This window comes from Panthera onca, chromosome A2 (genome assembly GCF_046562875.1).
Source record: "Panthera onca isolate mPanOnc1 chromosome A2, mPanOnc1 haplotype 2, whole genome shotgun sequence".
NCBI lineage: Eukaryota > Metazoa > Chordata > Mammalia > Carnivora > Felidae > Panthera > Panthera onca.
In genome coordinates this window covers 76,299,963-76,319,177 of record NC_138340.1, presented here as the reverse complement: position 1 = coordinate 76,319,177, position 19,215 = coordinate 76,299,963, and the positions used below count along the sequence as shown (strand labels likewise).

General features: G+C 40.9%; 1 protein-coding gene across 2 annotated transcripts in view; it reads right to left on the bottom strand.

The window, feature by feature from the left end:
• The window catches only part of PNPLA8 (patatin like domain 8, phospholipase A2), a 43,923-nt gene extending 36,832 nt beyond the window's left edge, over window positions 1-7,091 (bottom strand). Inside the window, exon 1 of one of the 2 annotated variants that reach the window (XM_060632241.3) lies at window positions 6,807-7,091. The gene's annotated coding sequence lies outside the window, so the exon portion shown is untranslated. The remainder of the gene's footprint in view (window positions 1-6,806) is intronic. The other variant, XM_060632240.3, reaches the window with a different exon arrangement.
• Between the last annotated feature and the right edge of the window lie 12,124 nt (window positions 7,092-19,215).

Sequence of the window (19,215 nt, the reverse complement as noted above, 5' to 3'; positions counted from 1 at the left end):
TAGCGCAGATTTGACTTTTAAGCTAACCGAAAACAATTCATTTGTCAGTGCAGCAATCAAAGAAAGAAGAAAGTCAATAGTAGGATGTTTGATAAGAACTAATTTAGGGAAGCTACCCAATACATAAGTTTTCCTACAACACACAACTGAATATGCAGTTTAGATACTATGCTGTTTTTTCTTCCTTATTGTTAAAGTCTTGACTGGTTTACGTGACACTAGATGTTGAGTTCTTTTTTAAAGAGTCAAGTCTTCTACTACCTCGTTCACTGCAAACATTTATAGAATATTTGATCTACACCAGACATGGTGCTAGATGCTGAGACCACAAAGACAAACAGGATAAGAGGGAACTCTCGGTCTAGAGATACAGATAGCCATGTAGAAAACACTTCACTCTCTACTTATGTTTATTAAATCAAAGAAGTTTGACTAGAAGAAGCTATGTGCCACATCTAACAGACCAGGGGTCACCTAAGAATAAATACAAACAGTGAAATTACAAAAACATCCTCACCACACCAAATAAAAATACCAATTTTAAACAAATTATTTTGTTCTTTTAATTGGTAAAAAATGTAAATGGTTGATAATATCCAGCATCGATAATGGCCTAGAGAAATGGGACACATAGGGCTATTTGACAGTATCTAATGAAATTTTAAATACTATCTATAGAAATTTTAAAGGCACAAATTTCTTGACCAGCAATTCCAATATTAAAAATCTATTAAGAATCCTACAGAAATACTTGCCTAAGAGTGCCAAAGTATGTAAACCCTTTCCCTAATGCATTGCTTGAAATAATAAAATAATGAAAAACTCTAAAGGTCTTCTAACAAGGAATGGTTAAATAAATTAAGTCACATACATACAACAGAGTGGGTACCATATAACGTGATGCAGCAGTTAAAGGAAACCAGGTGATCTGCATATCTTCCATAAGCACTACAGTGAAAAAGGCAAGCTGCTATACACGTGCTATACATATGTGGAGATACAAGGAGGCAGATACGTAGCTACTACATAATGAAAGAAAACAAAACCTATATGTGCCATTTAAATCTGTGGCTACACACACACACACACACACACACACACACACACACACACAGAGATTCTGAAAGGATAGGTACCAGGTTTTTGGTTTTTTTTTTTTTTTGACATTTATTTATTTTGACAGAGAGAGAGAGAGAGACAGAGCATGAGTGGGGGAGGAGCAGAGAGAGAGGAAAACAGAATCTGAAGTAGGTTCCATCCAGGCTCTGAGCTGTCAGCACAGAGCCTGACGTGGGGCTCGAACCCACAAACCATAAGATCATGACCTGAGCTGAAGTCAGGCTTAACCGACTGAGCCACCCAAGCGCCCCGAGCACCAGTTTATTTATTCTTATGAACTGAGGAGTGAGATCCAAAGAGAACAAGGAGAAGCGCTTTTCCTTTTTCCTTTTGTGTTGTCTGAATTTTTCTTACAATAAGCATGTATTGTTACTTTTGTAACCATGTCAATGGTGAGAAGAGATATCCAGGTAAGGGGGGAGGGGGGGGCAAAAAAACCACACTAAAAACTGGACAAAGGTAAAAAGGAATACATGAAGTGGAAAGCTGAGAGAGAGAATTTTAGATAATGTGAAAAAATAAACACAAACACAAAAAAAGCATTTAAGAAAGCATATACAGGGGCTCCTTTGTGGTTTAGTTGGTTTGGCGTCTGACTCTAGATTTTGGCTCAGGTCATGATCCCAGGGTTATGGGATTGAGCCACGCTGAGCTCCCTGCTGAGCTTGGAGCCTGCTTACGATTTTTTCTCTCTCTCTCTCTACCCCTCTCTTCTGTTCACACACTCCCTCTCTCTCTCTCTAAAATAAAAGAAGGAAGGAAGGAAGGAAGGAAGGAAGGAAGGAAGGAAGGAAAAGAGGAAGAAAGGAAGAAAACACAGTATAAGCAAAAATGGCAAGCAGTCTAGTTTCACTCCAGGACCTACAGAGAACAATGAGGGAGAGGTAGAACATGACATTGCAAAGATAGTTTGGGCCAGATTATGCAAAGTCTTACAAATCTTGCCAAGGAGATTAAAGATCAAACTGTCAATAAAGTATTTTAAGCAAAGGAAGGACACTAGAAAGGTGATTCCAGCAGATCTCTGAAAGAATGGAATAGACAAGACTGAGAAAGATAGAAACCCAGAACCTACTGTTGACTGTTCAGATTACAGTCTGAACTGTCCTATCTAATATGTCCTATCCGAACATATTATTTTAAAATACCCAATTTTACAGAGAGGAAAAGAGAAAAGAAACCAACCTGTCTGCCTCCCAGGTTTTCCTGAAGTCCTCAGGACTTGCAGTCAATGAAAGCTGAATTAACACAAAATCCCCACAAAAATCCCCAGCACAGAAAAATACTTGATAAAATGCAATTAAAGTCGTTGTGAATAAAACGCCATGCTCAAAACCGATAATGGACTCCTCCTACTCAACAACACAAAATCAAATAACCCAATTTAAAAATGGGCAAAGAACTCGAATAGACATTTCTCTAAAGACCATATACAAATGGTCAACAAGCACAGGAAAAGATGCTCAACATCACTGATCATCAGAGAAATGTAAATCAAATGAGATATCACTTCAGATGCATTTGGATGGCTAGGATTAAAAACAAACAAACAGAAAATGACAAGTGTTGACAGAGACGTGGAGAATTCAGAATCCTTGAGCACTGTTGGTGGGACCGTACAATGGAGCAGCTGCTATGAAAAACAGTACTCTGGTTCCCCAAAATATTAAAAATAGAAGTATCCTCTGATCCAGCAAACCTACTTCTCGGTATATACCCAAAAGAATTGCAAGCAGGGTCTCAAAGAGGTATCTGCACACCTCTGTTCACAGCAGCACACAACAGCAGAAGTGGAAACAACTCAAACATTTATGGACAGATAAAGAGATAGACAAAATGTGGTATTTACATACAATGGAATATTATTCAGCCTTTAAAAAGAAGGAAATCCTATCACATGCTATAATAGGCATGAACCCTGAGGACATCTGAAGTAAAATAAGCCATCACAAAAGGACAAATACTGTATGATTCCACTTTTATAAAGTATCTAGAGTTATTCAAATTCATAGCTATGAAAAGCAGAATGGTGGTCCCTAGGGTTTGGGGGAATGGGGTAAAAGGGAATGTTCAATGGGTACAGAGTTTCAGTTCTGCAAAACAAAAAAGTACTGGAGATCTGTTTTGCAACAGTATGAATGTACTTAATGCCACTGGACCAGACACTTAAAAATGGTTATGATGGTAGATTTTATAATATGTGTTTTCATGATAACATAAAACAACCCCAATAGTGGTAAATCCATAATTGAGAAATCACAAGCCTGTATCTTCTTCAGTCGCATTGCCTTGAAAGGTACACAGACCCCAAGCAAATGAAAACTAGTCAGAGCAGGTGAACCCCAAGGGGCCTCAGCAGAGTCAACTAAAACTACCATGAAAGGACACTTCCACAATCAGGGCAAATGGGCTATTTTACTTGACGTGATCAGGAGAACTGAGCTGGCATTTTACTGGAGACCTGAATTAAGGAAAAAAGCAAATTATTAAGAGTATCTGAGAAAAAAGCATTCGAGGCAAATGAAAAAGTAACCAAGATTTTGGAGACAGTAATAAGTTCTGTCTACTCAAGAATAAGCAAGAAGGGGCACCTGGGTAGCTCAGTTGGTTAAGCATCCGACTTGGGCTCAGGTCATGATCTCATGATTCATGATTTCAAGCCCCACGTCAGGCTCTGTACTGACAGCCCAGAGCCTGGAGCCTGCTTCGAGTCCTGTGACTCCCTCTCTCTCTGTCCCTCCGCTGCTTATGCATGCTCTCTTTCTCTCAAAAATAAACAAACATTAAAAAAAAAAAAAAGAATAGCAAGAAGAACCAGGTGGCTGAAGCAAAAAAAAAAACAAAAACAAAAAACAAAACAAACAAACAGGGAAAATGGTGGAAAAATGGGCCCAAGAGTCAAACAGAAGGCAGAGCTACAAGCCTAGACCACGGTAAGGGGTCTGCATTGTTACTTTCCAATGCTCTAACTCTCATGAATTATGAATACACCTAACAATAAGGCACCAAAATACAGTATATGAAGCTTAAAAAAAAAAAAAAAGAGGAACAATTACAGGAAGACTAGACAATTTCATGATCATAACATTTTAATACACCTCTCTAGATACCACAAATATCAAGCAAAAATTAATAAACATAGAGAATTGTCAACAAAATCAACAAGCTTCATTTAACTGCTCCCAAACCACAACACTAGTAAATGCAGATCAAAGTTTTGAGAGTAAATTCGGCTAGAACAAAAGTTAGACTGCAAAAAGGTAAAGAGAAGAATGTCAAGTGGGCAGTGCCATCATTTACTGAGAAAAGAGAGGGAAAGATTTGAGTACCTATTTATAGGGTAGAATAAATTCAGTGGAGGAATAAATAGAATAGAAAGGTTTAGACCAACCTCTAGGATATGGAACCGCATTTTAACTAGAGGAAATAAGGGAATTGCTAGGTGGAGGCTCGACTGAGGATGGAAAGAATGAATCTACACAGGATTTCCCTTAGTTATAGCAATAATGCAGTCATAAAGGGACAAGGATTGAATTAAGGTAATGGCACTGCACTGGACAAAGGGTTGCTGGAGAAAGGACTCGGTAACAGGGAAGAATGGGGTAAGGAGAAGATGTCAAGACAACTCAAGTGTTTTTATTCAGAGACACAGAGAGAATACCATTAGTGAATACGAGATAACTGGGAAGGGGGCCAATTTAATGTGAGAGGAAAATCTCTGGGATTTACAGGGTGAAGTAACAGTGGAACATTCAAACAGAAATGCACTACAGGAACACAGGCTGGAGTTACCAGCACGGTGACAGCTGAAAACATAAGACTGGATTTACCAAAAAAAGGTTTATAGTAATAATACTTGAGAATTTGGGATTCACAGAGCCTGATTAAATTTCCTCTTCCTTGAAAACTGGTTATTTGCATATATATATATATACACTACATTCTCCATAATGGTTCAGGATATTTATGAACCTACTAAAGAATTCCCTGGATTTGAAATTTTATAACTCGGGGCACCTGGGCGGCTCAGTCAGTTAAGTGGCAGTGAGTTCAAGTCCCGCATCAGGCTCTGTGCTGACAGCTCGGAGCCTGGAGCCTGCTTCGGATTCTGTGTCTCCCTCTCTCTCTGTGTCCCTCCCCTGCTCGCGTGCTGTCTCTCTCTCTCTCTCTCTCTCTCTCTCAAAAATAAACACTTTAAAAAAACCCTGAAAGTTTAAAACTCTGGTTTTAGTAGTTTCTTTAGAGAGAAGAACAAGGGTAGAGCCTTGACTGTGAGGAAATCTTGTAGGAAACAAAAAAAAAAAACGCAGGAGAAAAGATACCCTGAAAAAAACAGGGTAATGGAAACCAATATAACATCAAGGCATAAAAAACTGGATGATGCACAAAGTAAAATATAAAACGTAGGAGTGAGAGATTATAACTAAGACATGGCAGGAAGGTGTCCAGGCGTAAGAGTTCTAACTCTGACCTTTTTACAACTATGTGTCCCACAAGGGAGGCAATATGTACCCTACAGCACAATTCCTTTCTCATTACTGAGCAAAACAACTCAGGACAAGCTGTACTTTTACCAACTTTGCATGTGAACCCGATAAATACATAGTCAACTGATCTTTTCCCTCAACATCCCTATAAAAAGATACTCTTTCAAGATTTTAATATAGATCGACGGCAGAAATGGAAAAAAAAAGCAAGACAACACTGATAAAAAGTCTGACCAATAAAAATTATGAAATAAGAACATGTTCTTATGTTGAAAGTACACATAAATTACGCAATTTAACAAAACAACGTCAATGGGCTCGTGAGAGGCATAAACTCTCACTCACAGTTTAACATACTTTTTTTTTTAACTGTCGGATTTAAAAATTCTTAACTTTCCAGTTTCCCCGATACAATGAAGCATACTTTTGTCAGTCTGAAATCCCAGCAACTAGGACTAGAGAACCAAAAAAACACCACCTTCAATAAGACAGTCCCTTCCGGGCATTTCTTCTATGTTTCTCCTAGAAGGCCCCACTTTTTTTTAAAGTTATCACTGTACTAGGCGTAGAAGCCAGGTTTCTCCCAGCGTAATGACAGAAATGACAATGACGAGGAGCGCTGCAACACAATGATTCATACAGTTTCATCTTTTAAAGGGCACACACCCGAAAGTGCCGAAGCAACGGCAGTGGAGGGAGGGAGTTAAATGCGGATGGGGTTAAAAAGAAATCGCTGGTAAATAAAAATATCACGCAGGAGAATGAGCCGGTGCACCGACAGTCGAGAACCGTGCAGAATAGGGAAACCGTTTTGACAGTCCCCAGCGAACTGATGGACAACCCTACAGTCCAGGGGCCGCCGAAACACACTCGGGGTCTCCAGGCTGGGAGCGGTGGGGGTGGGGCAGGAAGCGAGGGGCGGGACCAGGGAAACCAAAACAGTTCGCGGGTCCGTGCCAGCAAAACCCGCGGGGGCCGCAGGGGCAGGCACCGCGCACCAATCAGCCCGGCGTCCGCGGCTCCTTCCGGTGCCCGGCCGCCTTTTGGAACCTCACTCCCGGGAAGCCGGGCGTCTCCCCGCCCTCTTACTCTGCAATTGCCCTCCGAGGACAGAGAAGGGTCGGACAAGTGCCCCGGGGCGACCAAACTGCCCTCTTCCCTATCCGGTCGTCCCGCCTCCGTCCCCCAGCCGCCACTTACCGGGATGCAGGCCGCAACTACTTGGGCGGCAGTGGCGACGCGCCTCTTCCCGGCGAGGACGTCCACTCCAGCCGGCCCGCATCAGCTGAGCTTCCAACACAAACAGAAAAGCAGCGGCCGCGGCACCACCCCCACAGCTCCGTCCCGCCCCTGCGGAAGTGACGCACGCGCGGACCGCGTCTACCCGCCGGTCCGGGAGGAGCCCCTTCGCAGGGCTCGGGCCTCGGCCTCGCTGTCAGTCGCGGGTCCCCTCTCCGAGGCATGCGCAATGGAGCAAGAGTGGGCGCGGGGCGGGAGACGTGCGTGCGTGCACGCGCCTGCGTGTGCTGGGGGAGGCGGAGCTGGGTGGTGGGCTTGGGGGTTGTCACTGTGCTCGGTGTGCTTCTCTGCAGGTCTCAGCTTCCATCTCCAAGTCCCTGAGGGTGCTTTCCGCGCGCTGTCCAATCCGCGGAGCTGGGGGCTACGTTACCAGCTGCCGGGAGGGCGGTGAGCGGCGTGGGCCGCGATTCTTTCCCCTCCTACTCGCCGTTCCTGGGCTTGGCCACCGCGTGAAGTACTGGAAAACGCTTCCACCTAATACTATCATTTTGGAAGTTAGCCTGGGACGTTAGCATATGCATCCCACAAAAGGTCCCACGCTTTACGCTTCTGTTTTTCGAATTCTGACATTGTATGCCTACCACGGGAGCGAGCAATCTGCAGCCCTTAGGGCAAATACGGACCCCTGGCTGTTTTTGTACATCCGTGAGCTGAAATGCCTTTTACATTTGATGGTTAAAAAATTAAAAACATTTTGGAACACGTGGCCACAACATGAAATTCAAATTGAAGTGTACATTAAAAAAAAAGTTTTAGGAGAACACAGTCGTGCTCGTTCCTTTGTATGTCAAGCAGCTTTCATGCTACAGCAGTGAGTGTGGGTAGTCACAACAGCTTCCTTTATTCTCTTGAACTGATTTTGCAATTAAATTGAGGTTAGGAAACACAGAAAGTAGGCTGTATTGGACTCCAACCTTAAAATGTTACAAAGACTTAGACTCTTCCCTTCTGGCTCACCATGTTTTAGCTTGCTGTAAAGCTATTGTAAAATCTTTAAGGAAAGAATTGTATGAGCTATCAGACATAGTGGGTGTGTGTGTGTATATATATATACACACACACACATATATATATATACACACACACACACACATATATATATATACATACACACACCCGAAAATAATTTTTTTTTAGTTAAGGCAAGGAAGCCATCTTGCTAGGCTCTTGGGGCACAGTTAGCTGGGTTGCCTACATCACAACGCGTGGTAAAACCCCTGAAGCACATAATCCACGTTATTTAGCTATACAATAGTTAAAAGATGTATGTGACACATCAAACTTTAGAGGTGTTTGGAAGTAACTTTAGTTCTGGAGCGATGTTTCTCCCCATTGTTAAAAAAACAATGATTCTTACACTTCCTTTGTAAGGAGGACTTTATTCAGGGCTATTGCTGTAGGTGTCAAGACTATTGCAATAGCGGAGAGAGATTGGGCTCAACTGTGAATACAACAAAGACAGCTGAAGATGTATAGCCAAGGAGCAGAGAGAGGGGTCAGTGGATAGAAAATTACTAAGGACATCAAGGTTAGAGGTGATTCTTGCTAAACTGATTTCACAGGATTCTTGCTGAAGACAGACCAGTGAGGTCATAGATCAAAGGTGAGGGATGAGGAATTTGATCAGATATCAAGGGTGATAAGATATAAAGGCTGGGAGATTCTCTCCAAACTGCTTTAGGATTCTGACTAAAATTGGACTTGGCAGGCCAAAGATGGGGCCCAGGCAGGAAGCCTAGATGAGAGGAGGGCTCACAGACACCTAATTAAAGTTTGGTCAAACAGAGTCTTGGTCACCATCTATTCTCCCGTTGTTTTCCTTTATTCCCCAACTTAGTCAGACTTCATGATTTCAGATTTTCCTCCCACGTCAGAAATTTTCAAATAACTCTCAAGTCCTTCTTTGCCCTTCCCGTCCCTCCATTGTCTACCCCCATAGCTTTAACAGCCATGAATGAATGATGATTCCTACTGTCAAATCTCTCTACTCTTGCCACTGCTCTGCATTGTCATTTCCACGGCATTGGTTTAGGCTTTCATCATTGGGATGCAACATAATCTAAACTGGTTTTCCAGCCTATAGCTGGCCTCTAACCCAGACCCATTCTCTTCTGTGCAGCCAAAGTAATCTTTCTAAAGTGCAGTCCAATCGTGTTTTCCTTGAGTACAAAGTTTTTGTTGGCACTTCATCTCCATAGAAAAAATGCATAGCATGATAGACTCTGACACTTGCCAACCTTCTAGCCTTAATTTCACCACAGGACCCTTGCTGTTTACCTTCCAGCCATACCAATAGTTCTCCAAATACCTGTGCCTTTCTGTACTTCAGTGCCTTTGTTTACACCTCCTTCAAAACCAGAAAAACCTACAAAACCTAAACAACTTAAACATACTATTACCATATGACCCAACAATTGTGCTCCTTGGTATGTATCCAAAGGAGTTGAAAGCTTATGTCCACACATAAACCTACACACAGAGGTTTATAGCAGTTGTATCAATAATTATCAAAACCTGGAAACAACCAAGATGTCCTTCAGTAGATGAATGAACAAATTAACTGTGATACATCCCAAGAATGGAATATTAATCAGCGATAAAAAGAAGTGAGCTTCAGGCCATAGAAAAGTGTGGAGGATACCTTAAATGCTTCTGACAAAGTGAAAGAAGCCAATCTAGAAAGGCTACATACTATATGATTCCAACCATACGACATTTTGGAAAAGGCAAAAGTATGGAGACTGTAAAAAGACCAGAGGTTGCTAGGGGTTGGGATGGGCAGGCAGGGATGAGTAGGCAGAGCCCAGAGGATTTTTAAAGCAACGAAAATGCTCTGTATGATACTATGATGATGCTACATGTTATTATACATTTTTCCAAACCCATAGGATATACACCCCGAAGAGCGAACCCCAAACTAGGGACTTGGGGTTATTACAATGTGTCAATGTAGGTTCACTGATGTAACAAATGTACCACTTTGGTAGATGTTGATAAGGGGCGGGCGATGCATGTGTGGGGTCGGAAGGCATATGGGAAATCTCCGTACCATCCTCTCAATTTTTCTGTGAACTTAAAGCTTCTCTAAAAAATTTAAGTCTTTAAAAATTTAAAAAGAAACACCAGAAAAGTCTGCTCTTATTACTTCATAGAGTAAACCATTCCTTCTAGTTGCATTTGCTTCTCCTAGTGCCCTGACAGCACAGTCTTGTAATTTATTCATTTATATGCCTATGAATTTCCTGTAAGCAGGGAGTATAACATATCTATACTTGTGTATTCAGGATCTAGCATAAATTCCCAGTGGAGGACGTGCAGAGAGAGAGGGAGACACAGAATCCCAAGCAGGTTCCAGGCCCTGAGCTGTCAACACAGAGCCCGATGCGGGGCTCAAAGTCATGAACCATGAGATCGTGACCTGAGATGAAGTTGGCTGCTTAACCAACTGAGCCACCCAGGCACCCAAGAATCATATTATTAATACACAAGTTGTACCCCAGGTTTTAGCACAAGAGTAACAACACGAAATTAAAATCTTAAGGACACACGTAATTACATTTTTTTAACTTGATTTTGAATATAAGTTACATTTTACCTAATACTTTTGTAGGTTATTCCTTGCCTTAATACTTATTTGTAGGATATTGAGTTTTATTGTCAATTTTTTGAAGTCAAATGTCAGTATTTGGGTCGCTTAACTTCAGAGTTACTACAGGATCGGAGTCCTAGCCTTATCATTCACTGGTTGTGAGACCTTGGGCAAATTTAACCCATGCAAGCTTCCCTTTTCCCATCAGTATAAGTTCTCAGAATCTCAGTTCAATCACCTAAGGGCATTATGATCTATGGCCAGGGGCTGAGGTAGTTTGACCAGACAGCATGATCAGGCTCCCTCTGACCCCTCGGTTGTTGCATCTTTCAAGAGGACAGCAGCTCCCACAGAAACACAGAATTTGTCTTGGAGAAAAGATTTTTCCAGAAGCCGGGGAACATGGGGAAGAAAAGCGAAAAGGCTATGGGCAATACAGCAGGTACAGGAACACCGGTTGGAAGGATGGATGAATCGGCACCCAGACATAAGACAGCAAGTAGCTCTTTCCTTTCAGTAGTTTTGTATAGATAGTCTCTGAGAGTTTAGGGGTTTGTCAGGGACCAACACTGTCTGGGAAGTTCTGTGCTTGTGGCAAGCAGGGACTCTGAAGTCAAGCAGACTTAGATCACTCCAGTTCTAGCCTCGCCACTTACCTGAGCAAATTGCCTGACTTCTAAGACTCAGTTCCAACATTTGAAAAGCACAGTCTTCTGTTCACAAGGACCTTTTCAACGGTGCTTGAGTCCGGTTTGAGATAGAACGTCAATCTTTAAAAGGCAGCAATACTTGCGTGTATCATATCATAAAATCCTTAAAAGTATGGATTTCAGAGATACAGCAGCCAGAGTTATTATTTTGTGTCTCGTGTCCTCTTTATTTTTTGATTTCTAAAATTTTTTAAAATTTAATTTATTTATTTTGAGAAACAGAGAGGAAGAGGGAGAATCTTAAGCAGACTCCATGCCATCAGCACAGAGCCTGATGCGGGGCTCAAACTCATGAACCGTGAGATCATGACTTGAGCCAAGATCAAAAGTCAGATGCTGAACCAAATGAGTCACCCAGGCATCCCTCATGACCTCTTTAAATCTTATTTTTCTCATCCTCTGCCAAAAGTGAGTATGATAATACCGACCTTGTAGGGTTTTACAGAGGCATAATACATGTGAAATGTGTATTTACAAATATTTATTGTACACTTTTTATGACCTGGTCGTTGTGGTAGTCTTTGAATATATGTTGGCCAATATAAGAGTGTGGCCCCAGTCCTTGTGAACTGAGCATTTCAGCAGTATGCACACAGAGAATATCCTGAGTAAATTTTGTTGCTATTATTAGCATATTGATACCAAATTTTAGGGCTGAAAAGAAGTGCATAGGATTCTAGAGATATTATCTGAAGTTTGAGGGTAGCCTGAACCAATGTAGTGGAATGCCTAATTCTATTCAATAAAAACGACATTTATGAGCACTGACTATTTGCAAAAAAGGGAGCTAGGTGCAATTCTTGCCCTCAAAATGTTTTTAGAGTTATAGAAGAGGAAGATCTCTAAGTTTACTGTAAAACAAGGAAGGGTGAAGTATGTTTTATAACAAAAGAACCAACAAAGTGATGTGAGAATTCAGAGGGAGCAATGGATTCCAATCCAGTTAGGAATAGGATTGCCAGGTTTAGCAAAATGAATATTGCTTGGGACATATTTATGCCAAAAAAAAAAATATATATATATATACATATACATATATATGTATATGTATATATATATACATGTATATACATGTGTATATATATATATATATACATATATATATATATATTTGTCATCTATCTGAAATGTGAATTTAACTAGGAATGTTGTATTTTAGAAAATGGGTTGTATGCCAAAGGTTTAGGTGATGGGATGGGAGGTAAAGCTGTAAATGTTATAAAAAGCTAAATCGCAAACAACCTTGACTGACCTAGGAATTTGCTCCTTTTGATGATGATGCTTACTTATAGTGGTATATAATTCTGGTGAAATAGAAATCTTTTCAAGTTCACTTATTTATTTTGAGAAAGAGAGAGAGAGAGAGCTGGGGAAGGGGCAGAGAAAGGGGGAAAGAGAGAATCCCAAGCAGACTCCATGCTGTCAGCCCAGAGCCTGACGCAGGGCTTGAAGTCACAAACCCAGAGATCATGACCGGAGTCCAAATCAAGAGTCAAGTGCTTAACCACCTGAGCCACCCAGGTGCTCCCTGGCGAAATAGAAATTCAACCTTTCACTCCATTTTTGAATATCGAGGTTGTAGATGTAATGAAGCTATAATAGCAGAAAGTACCATAGTGAGGGCCAGGTATGAGGGTGCTGCTCTGGAAAGAGGTCCTGAGTGATTATTGGAGAAGAGTGGGATCTTAAAAGAAGCTGGAAGTGACTTCAGATAAATTAATTGAAAACAAACAGATACATTTTAAATGAACTCAGATTAAATAAAGAATCAATCAGAGCACCTTGAACACCTAGAGAAGAAGAGGAAAAGACCTGTCTAAAAGAAATGGGAAATGAGTTCTCTCGAGGAAAGTTAGCAGATGCTTTTAGACATGTGAGTCAGTCTTCAGAGTAGGCGAAGCAAGCCCGTTTGGGATTGAAATATTCCGAAACTATGATGCACCTTACAAATCCCCAAAGATCAGGAAGTGAAACAATGCAAGGGAATCACAACCTGTGAGTCAAGAGAACATCTCATCCCAGCGAGGAAGCCCAAACGCAAAAGCTTCCTTGTTTTTCAGCCAAACACGTACAAAGCCAGGAATTTGGCTGCATGGGAGAAGGGGGTGCTTTGCTGACTAATATGCCAACCACGATAATTCCAATTAACGATTAGTTCATTAGACGGTAGGGGGAAAAATTCCTAAACGGAAGTAAAATTGTCCCAAAAATGTGATCTGCGACATAGGAAGAGATGGGGTGGGGGCAGATATGTTCTATCACACTGATTACCTGATGGAAACCATATAAGGATATTGGTGTTACTTTCTTCTTTCTCCCCTTTTGGCATTACATAAGTAATGTTAACTTCATGACATATTTGTTGTATAAATAGAAGGAGAAATGAAGACAAGTCAAACCTGACTCCAACCTCCTTGAGCAATTCTATTTCGAATATTTTCAAACGTCTCAAACAATAATTTTAAAAGTTGAAAAGGCACATTTCATACCATTTGCTGTGTTTAAGAAAGCTGCGTCTCCAAATAACAACAATAAAAAAAGACTACCAGCATCATATGAGTGTGGCTGTATGGTCTATATAGGTCATTATATTTATAGATTTTTTTTTTATCTGTACCAAAACTTCATGGTTTTGCTTTATGCCCAGTAGAAAACTGAGCTATATATATTCCATATAATGCATCTTGAATCTAGAGAACTCTAGATACTTTGACTAGAGTGATTTAGTTAGCCTTATGATTCTTATATAGATATCTTAACATCTCTTTTCAAGCATAATGAATGAGTAGCATTTATTACTAAAAAGTGAATATGGTAAAGATTGAATCATTTTTCAAAGGCCATCCAATCAGACTTTTGAATTCCTTGGTATAGTCCTAATATCTGAGTTAAAAACTCAGGTTTAGGCAGATTGTGATTCTGTATAAACTCAACTATTCTCCATTAATTGCAAAACAACTTATTGTACAACTAGATGTAAAGCCTCCTTGCCTCCACACTTCCCTTCCAGCTGATAGTACTGTGATGCATAAAGTGGCAAATTGTTTCAGAGTGGGCTTCTGGTGGTTGCTACATACAGTCTTCGAATATGTGTTTTCAAAAACCACTTTTATGATTTTCCAGGTATGAACTAATAAACTAATTTAGTAAATTTCCAGGATACAAAATAATATACAAAAATCTGTTGTATTTCCATATACCAGTAACAAACATCAGAAAGAAAATTAAGAAAAGAAGCCCATTTTTAATTGCATCAAAAAACCCTAGGAATAAATTTAACCTAGAAGGTGAAAGACTTGTACACCAGAAACTATAAGATACTGATGAGGGGCGCCTGCGTGGCTCAGTGGTTAAGTGTCTGACTTCGGCTCAGGTCATGATCTCACAGTTCATGAGTTTGAGCGCCATGTTGGGCTCCGTGCTCACAGCTTGGAGCTTGGAGCCTGGAGCCTTCTTCGGAGTATGTGTCTCCCTCTCTCTCTGCTCCTCCCCTGCTTGGGCGCTCTCTCTCTCTCTCAAAAATAAATAAGCATTAAGGAAAAGACTCTTAAAAGATACTGATGAAAGAAATTGAAGAAGATACAAATAAGTGAAAATGTATACTGTGCTCATGGAATCAGAAGGATTAACATTGTTAAAAAGTTCACGCTACCACAAGCAATCTACAGATTCAAAACTGTTGCTATCAAAATTACAATGCAATCTTTCACAGAAATAGAAAAAAAACCCCTAAAATTTGTATAGAGCTATAAAAAAGTGCAAATAGTCAAATCCACCTTGAAAAGGCAGGGGGAGGCATCATTCTCCTTGATTTCAAATTATATTATGAAGCTATCATAATTAAAACAGTATGGCATTGGCCTGAAAACAGACACAAAGGTCAATGGACTAGAATAGAGAGCCCAGAAATAGACCCATGCACATATGGTCAGTTAATTTATGAGAAAGGGGCCAAGAATATCCAATGGGGAAAGAGCAATTTCCAATAAATGGTGTTGAGAAAACTGGACAGTTGCATGGAAAAAAAATGAAACTGGACGACTAACACGATATGCAAAAATTAACTCAAAATAAATCCAAGACTTGAACATAAAACCTGAAACTGGTGAACTCCTGGAAGAAAACAGAGTATAAGCTCTTTGATGTTGGTGTTGGTGATGATTTTTTTTGGGATTTGATACCAGACCAAAAGCAACCAAAGCAAAACTAAACAAGTGGAACTACTTTAATCTAAAAAGCGTCTGCACAGTGAAGGAAGTCATCAACAAAACGAAAAGGTGACCTATAGAATGGGAGAAAATATTTGCAAGTCATATATCTGATGGGGGACTAATACACAAAATGTTTAAGAACTCATATAATTCAATAGCAAAATGTCAAATAATCTGATTAGAAAATGGGAGAGGAACTGAATAGACATGTTCCAAAGAAGATCTACGGATGGCAAACAGACACAGAAAAGGTGCTCAACTTCACTCAACATCAGGGAAATCCAAATCGAAACCACAAAGAGATATCACCTTCACACCTGTTAGAATGGCTGTTATCAAAAAGACAAGAAATAACAAGTGTTGGAGAAAAGGGAACACTTGCGTGTGGTTGGTGGGAACGTAAATTGGTACAAGTCACTGTACCACTGTGGAAAACAGTGTATGGAGGTTTCTCAACAAATTAAAAATGTAACTACCATATGACTTTTAACACCTACTGCCTTAGCAACTTTCAAATATGCAATGAATACAGTATTATTACGTATAGTTGCCACGCTGTCCATTACATCCCCATGACTTTTTTTCTTTTATAACTGGAAGTTAAAATTTAGTAAATTTTAGTAAATTTATAACTGGAAGTTAAAATAAATTCCATTTCTGGATATTTACCCAAAGACAGAAACACTAATTCTAAATGATGTATGTATGCACCCATGTTCGTTGCAGCATTATTTACAGTAGTCAAGATAAGGAACCTAAGTGTCCACTGGTGGATGAAGGAACAAAGAAAATGTGGTATTTACATACAATGAAATCTTGCCATTTGTAACAACATGGATAGAGCCTGAGGGCATTAGGCTAAGTGAAATAAAACAGAGAAAGACAGTGTGTCATCTCACTTACATATGGAATCTTAAAACAAAAACCCTATCTCAGCCCTCCAAATAGCCCCTAGATACAGAGAACAGATTGGTGGTTGCCAGAAGTGGGGGGCAGGGGACAGGTGACCTGAGTGAAGGGGGTCAAAAGGTACAAACTTCCAGTTGTAAAAGAAATAAAGTCATGGGGATGTAATGGACTGCGTGGCAACTATACTTAATAATACTGTATTCATTGCATATTTGAAAGTTGCTAAGGCAGGAGGTCTTAAAAGTACTTATCACAAGAAAATAACTTTGTAACCAAAAAAAAAAAAAAAGAAAGAAAAAAGAGAAAACAATCCATTCGATCTTGGAAAAGGTAAATTTACAAGTGAAACTGGCTTCCTGTGGAGAAAAATGAAAAACAAAGTTGGAATAATGTCAGTCTTGAGGTCATCTCATTCTATTTGCAAAGAGGTTTTGAGGTGAGGGCTAGGAGGTTAGCGCCAGGAAACGCCAGCCACAGCTGAAGGAAAGTGTTGGTTTTCCAGCTGGAGTAGGTGGAGTCCCATGGCTGCTGTTGGTTAGAATGAGCGAGACTGAATCTCACAGAGAAGGTTGAGTTTTGAAGTAGAACTAGATTGAATACAGTTTTTTCATTCTGATTTTTTTTTCTTCCTTAAGTAAAATATTCTCCCAGTGCTTAACTGAACATACTCAGAGGACAAAAAAGTTGAAGTTCTAAAATTGGGATATATAAGCTTAATGTTTAAAAAGAAGTTTATTTTAAAATCCTAGAAGGTTAAAACTCTTTCTTTCTTTCGTTCTTTCTGTCTGTCTTTCAGGTTTTAGAGACAGAGGGTGAGAGAGCGCATGCATAAGAAGGGAGGGGAGAGGGAGAGCAAGAGAATCTTAAGCAGGCTCAACACTCAGTGTGGAACCCCATGCGGGGCTGGATCCCACCACCCTGGGATCGTGACCTGAGCCGAGATTAACAGTTGGACGCTTAGGCCACAGAGCCACCCAGGCGCCCCTAAAATTCTTTGAATATAGCTCCTTTCTCTCCGAAAACTGTTAGAGTAAGGCATTAACCTTGGTGATTATCCGAAATTGTTTGTCAGAAGACAAAGTCAATCTGTCCTGTGCAGGAGCAGCTCCGAAGTCGATGCTGCTGGAGTTGCCGCCATCTTGCCTACTCTTCCTCCTCCAAGGAAGGTGCCATCTGAGAAAGCGGTTGGTGGGTAATCCCTGCTCCTGGAAGGATGTGGTTGGGTCGCTTGTCATTCTACAGTTGTTAAATTGCACCTATGAAATATCTTTAGGAAAGTAAAGATAACCAAACATAACAAAAGGTAACCAAACATAACAAAATCTGCAACTGCTAATTCCCAAACCTGTTTATATTCATAAGTTATTAACCAAGACCCCGAAGTGCCAGGCATGATGCCCTGTTTGACCCCAAACACCCAGAGGCTAGGCCCACCCAGATACTGGAGGCAGCACCTGGGACTTGGACCTCTCCCAACTCTGGGCATCTGTGTTCTTGGTCCTTCTCTTTATCTCTGTCTGTGAATCCATGTGGGTGGCTCATTCTGTCTCACTCTCCCCCAGGGGCAACATAACTTTCTTCCAGGGAGGCATGGGATTTGAAACCCGAAGGGGCCAGGCAGACCACCCCATCCCACCCCTCCATTTCAAAGACAGAAAGGAGTTGGAGGTCCAGGCAGGCCATTCTGTCCCTCTCACGTTCCCCCCTGCAGAAAGTGACCCAGGCAGTGTTTCTGAACAACTTTAGGTGCCAACCAGACTGAAGGGCATCAAACAAGCAGGTTGCAAGAGACCCATATTTTTAAAAAATTGAATATTCTCTGTCCTTTATTTCTAGTATGGCTCAAATAAAATCTCAAATAATGAAACAAAAGTCTTAGATGGCTGAGAGCCAGAGACAAGTCTTAGTAACAGGTCAGGAGGCTGGAGGCTGGGGGACAGTCCCTCTGCTCTAGCTTTAACTCTACACATTCATCTCCTGTTCAAGGGAACATGGGGGAACACACAGAAAGGCCGTCATGCTAGATAATCTCAAATGCCGAAAACCTCCAATTTCCGAGGGTGTGTGCTCCCTAGGGCCTGGGAGAACGAGATTTTATGTTTTGGTGAGACAGAGGACTGTGGTTTTCTGTACCTACTGATAGAGATCCTTTTGCCCTCAATGGCCCCTCTTAGTGATGTAAGTCAAACCCACTCACTGTTCTGAAAGAAGAAGTGTGTCACACTTTTGTGACTCAGCAAAGGCCCAGAACTTAGAAATCTGTAAAGATCTGTAAAGATAGACAAAATGCATCCCTTGTATATCATTTTAAATATGCAGAATTTTTTCTAGGAGCCAAAGACTTTTCAGGGAGGAAGGTAAACGGAACACAAATATCTCTGAGGTTTAAAGCTTTTATTTTTTAATTTATTTTTTTAAGTTTTTTTTTTTTTTTTTTTTTTTTTTTTCATTCTGAGCGAGAGCACGAACACAAGCAAGGGAAGGTCAGAGAGAGAGAGAGAGGGAGAGAGAGAATCCCAAGCCGGCTCAGCACTGACAGTGTGTGGCCCAATGTGGGGCTTGAACTCACAAACCTGTGAGATCATGACCTGAGCTGAGATCAAGAGTCAGACGTTTAACCGACTGAGCCATCCAGGCGCCCCAAGGTTTAAAGCTTTCAAATAAAACATGTTTGATGGATTGGAGTGGTCGCAAATGAAAGCCACTATCAGAAAAGGACAACGGGGACGCCTAGGAGGAAACTCGTTGTCCGGGAAGGATCTAAACGGGTGATCTGGCTATAATACCAGAGCCTAGATATTCTCGGAAGAGGACTGAATCAGGGCATGCTTTAAGGGGCAGACTGTGCCCCCTCCTGATACAGATCCCATTTATTTTACTGTTTATTTCCA